We start from the raw sequence: 4,247 nt of genomic DNA on the forward strand, positions 1-4,247 counted from the left end.
TGCATGGACTACAGTTGCAATGAGTCTAGCTATTTTTTAGTATTGGACTGAATTAAAAAGAGAGAAGGTCAGCTTCTTTCCTCTGTCCAAGGTTACAATATGTCAAAACCCCAGACCCCTGTAACTCTGTGGTTGTGAAAGGAAGCAGTTCTTTGTGCACTAGCTTTGGGTAATCACCGATGAGAGACACCTGGAGTACCATCAAAGCCATGGGCCGGTGTAGCAGGTTCAGGCTTCTGTTGATGATAGGCCACATAGCCCAGGAAATGCCAAGAAATTGTTCCTTGGCCTGGTGATGCCATTGAGCTTTGCTTCTTGCTGCCTTCCAGGTCTTTGTCTGGCCTGCCCCTGCTTCTTATCAGGTCTCATCCATGTGACTTGAATTCTGCAACTGGTGTCTGTCGGCCTCTGCCCTTTGTGTCAGATAGGTTACGTGTAACAAAAGACCTAAACAGACTGTGGCTAAATCATTATGACACTGAATCATCTCAGTATGAAGTCTGGATTTCTTCCTGGAGGATTCACAACTCATGGAGCATGATTCCTAGATGTCCGGCCATTAGGACAGAAAACAGTGTTTGCCAAGGTGTGCAACCTGCAAAGAGGGGTGCAGAAGATGGCTGTGCCTCTCACGTATGCTGATCTTGGCAAATCTGCCAGGGATGTCTTCACCAAGGGCTATGGGTTTGGCTTAATAAAACTTGATTTGAAAACAAAATCTGAGAATGGACTGGAATTTACAAGCTCAGGTTCAGCCAACACCGAGACCACCAAAGTGATGGGCAGTCTGGAAACCAAGTACAGATGGACCGAATATGGTCTGACGTTTACGGAGAAATGGAACACTGACAACACACTAGGCACGGAGATTACTGTGGAAGATCAGCTTGCACGTGGCCTGAAGCTGACCTTCGATTCATCCTTCTCTCCAAACACTGGGGAAAAAAATGCTAAAATCAAGACAGGGTACAAGCGGGAACATATCAACCTGGGCTGTGACGTGGATTTCGACATTGCCGGGCCTTCCATCCGGGGTGCTCTGGTGCTGGGTTATGAGGGCTAGCTGGCTGGCTACCAGATGAATTTTGAGACCGCAAAGTCTCAAGTGACCCAGAGCAACTTTGCAGTTGGCTACAAGACCGATGAGTTCCAGCTTCACACTAATATAAATGACGGGATAGAGTTTGGCGACTCCATTTATCAGAAGGTGAACAAGAAGTTGGAGACTGCTGTTAATCTAGTCTGGACAGCGGGAAACAGTAACGCTCGCTTCAGAATAGCAGCCAAGTACCAGATCGACCCTGATGCCTGCTTCTTGGCTAAAGTGAACAACTCCAGCTTCATAGGGTTAGGATATACTCAGACCCTAAAGCCAGGTATCAAACTGACACTGTCAGCTCTGCTGGATGGCAAGAATGTCAATGCTGGTGGCCACAAGCTTGGTCTAGGACTGGAGTTTCAAGCATAAATGAATACTGTACAATCGTTTAATTTTAAACTATTTTGCAGCATAGCTACCTTCAGAATTTAGTGTACCTTTTAATGTTGTATGTCTGGGATGCAAGTATCGCTAAATATCATGTTAGACTTCCAGGTTACAGATGATTCAGCTTGAGGGGCTTCCCTGGTGGCGCAGTGGTTGAGAGTCTGCCTGCCGATGCAGGGGACACGGGTTTGTGCTCCGGTCCGGGAGGATCCCACATGCTGCGGAGCGGCTGGGCCCGTGAGCTATGGCCACTGAGCCTGCGTTTCCGGAGCCTGTGCTCTGCAACCGGAGGTGCCACAGCAGTGAGACGCCCGCGTACCGCAAAAAAAAAAAATAAAATAAAAGATGATTCAGCTTTAGGGTGTTACCCTTTCAGAGGTACAGAAGAAACCCAATTTAAAAAAAGGTCCTTTCAGCTGTAGACTTGAGGGGGAGCTTGCTGGCCCCTCTAGGGATGTCAGGTTTCTTTTGTACCTAGAAATGGCTGCAAGTGGAAGTTGATAATTTGCAGGCACTTTGTAATTGGTAAATTCGTATTGAGTAAATGAATGAAATTGTGACTTCCTGAGGATTGAACCTTGGTTTCCTATCCTGATTGAGGAGAGGCTGTTGGATGGTGTATACAAACTCATCTGGAAGGGACTTTTTTAGGCAGGGACTTTTTTAGGCAGGGACTTTTTCCACCCCAATCCATCACCTCTTTTACACCAAAAGTAGTCTGCAGGGAGTGGTAGCTGTTTCTTCTGTGCCATTTTGGAGTGGAGAAGGTGGATGTGATGAAGCGAATAATTCAGGACTTAATTGTATTTTTTCTCATGTTGTGTTTTTTTGCCCTTGCACCAGAGTATGAAATAGCTTTTAAGAGCTCCAGCTGCAAGCTGGGAAGAGTCTCTGTGACTGTAATCACATGGTGACAACACTCAGAATCTAAATTGAACTTCTGTTGTATTCTTGCCACTCAGTTTATTTTTTAGCAGTTTAATGGGTACATTTTAGAGTCTTCCATTTTGTGTGGAATTAGTTCCTCCCCTTCAAATGCTGTAATTAACATCACTTAAAATAAAACTTGAATAAAATATTGAAACCTTAAAAAAAATATATGAAGTCTGATCCAGAGTTGATGAGCAGCTCAAAAATGTCAGCAAGGACCAGGCGCTATTGATCTCTCTGTTCAGCCATATTCACTGTGCTTGCTTTTCTTAAGCTTATTACCTTTTTATGGCAAGATGGCTGCCACAGCTCCAGCCGTCATGTCCTCACACAAGCACATTCCTGGCAGGAAGGAGGAGGAAGCGGTAGTTTCTTCCATTAAGGGGTAGTTTCTAACTCTTTAATCAGGAAGCAAGAAGCCTTTCAGCAGATTTGTCTTTATGTCTCATTGGCTAGAATGGTATCCTGACTACAAAGGAAACCGGGAAAGTGAGAATCTAGGAAAAGCAAATGAAATTACTGTGTTGGCTTTAGCCTAATCATGATTCATCTACTGGGGCTAGAACAAAACCAGGGTCTGTGGTGAGGAAAAGGGGCAGATGGCTTTAGGGTAGCACTAACAGTATCCTCCACAGTCTTTCTAATTTCCCATGTCACCATCAATCTACTGGCTCAAGCTGTCTGGTCCACCCCTTGCCTGTCTGAGGAGAAAGAATGGAACACCTCCATTGGGGTTTGTTATTAAATCTGTCAAAGGGAAGAGATGTCCTCTTTCAACAAATCTCATAGAATTGCACTCTTTGCCAGGCCTGAGCAAGACAGAGTTAGCTCTCACCTCGACACATCTCAAGACTGCTGACTCTTGAAAACAGAGATTTTTCTTAAGAAAAGGCTGATCATTAATTAGCTCTCCCACACAATTATTCCCCAAATCAAGTTTGGGTACAATGACTATCTCTAATTGGCTATTGTTATAGACAGAGAATCCACACGTCTGCATTGCTTTCAAATGCAGCACGGTCTAGGAGGGGCATGTGCAGAAGCAAGGGCAGAGACCTGGTAACTCCTGCCAAGATTTGAGTCTTGGCGTGGCCAATGTGACCTTGGGCAAGTCCTTGAACTTCCCTGGGCCTCTGTTTGTTCCACTCTAAGTCTGAGACCTAACAGCCACCCCCAGGGTTGCGGTGAGGATGAACTGGGACAACTGAAGCCAAAGGACTTGAAAGGGAGAAGGCTGTGGTACTCTAAAGCTGTAGGTACTTCTTGCCTTCAGCGCTTCATCCATGAGCACATTTTCAATTATGTATTTGCACATGAAACTGGCCACCTGCTGGCTGACTAACTTTGTTAGAAATCAGTTCCATGGCTCATCTGGGAGCAAGGTTCTTACACCGCGTTGGCCTTCTTGCCTCTTCTTAAGCTGTCCCAAAGAGCTGGTGCCAGCTTCTTGATTTGTGGGTATCTGTGAGAGGCTTTTCCCCTCTTTTCTTCCATTGCTTTTTTCTTTTATTGTTGAGGTAGAATTTATAGGCAGTAAAGTCCACAAACCTTTATTTATTTATTTATATTTTTGGCTGCGTTGGGTCTTCGTTGCAGTGCGCAGGCTTTTCATTTTGTGGTGGCATCTCTTGTTGCAGAGCACGGGCTCCAGGTGTGCAGGCTTCAGTAGTTGCAGCGCATGGGCTCTAGAGTGCAGGCTCAGTAGTTGTGGTGCACGAGCTTAGTTGCTCCGCGGCATGTGGGATCTTCCCAGACCAGGGCTCAAACCCGTGTCCCCTGCATTGGTAGGCGGATTCTTAACCACTGAGCCACCAGGGAAGTCCAAAGTCCA

At 45.7% G+C, this 4,247-nt stretch overlaps 1 pseudogene across 1 annotated transcript; it reads left to right on the plus strand.

The window, feature by feature from the left end:
- The first annotated feature begins 615 nt into the window (after positions 1–615).
- LOC309798893 (non-selective voltage-gated ion channel VDAC1-like) lies at positions 616–1,634 on the plus strand (annotated as a pseudogene). The gene has a single exon. The product of its transcript is annotated as a non-selective voltage-gated ion channel VDAC1-like (transcript).
- Positions 1,635–4,247: the final 2,613 nt, after the last annotated feature.

The sequence above is a fragment of the Mesoplodon mirus genome, assembly GCF_964341445.2.
Source record: "Mesoplodon mirus genome assembly, chromosome: 2".
In the NCBI taxonomy this organism is placed as follows: Eukaryota; Metazoa; Chordata; class Mammalia; order Artiodactyla; family Ziphiidae; genus Mesoplodon; species Mesoplodon mirus.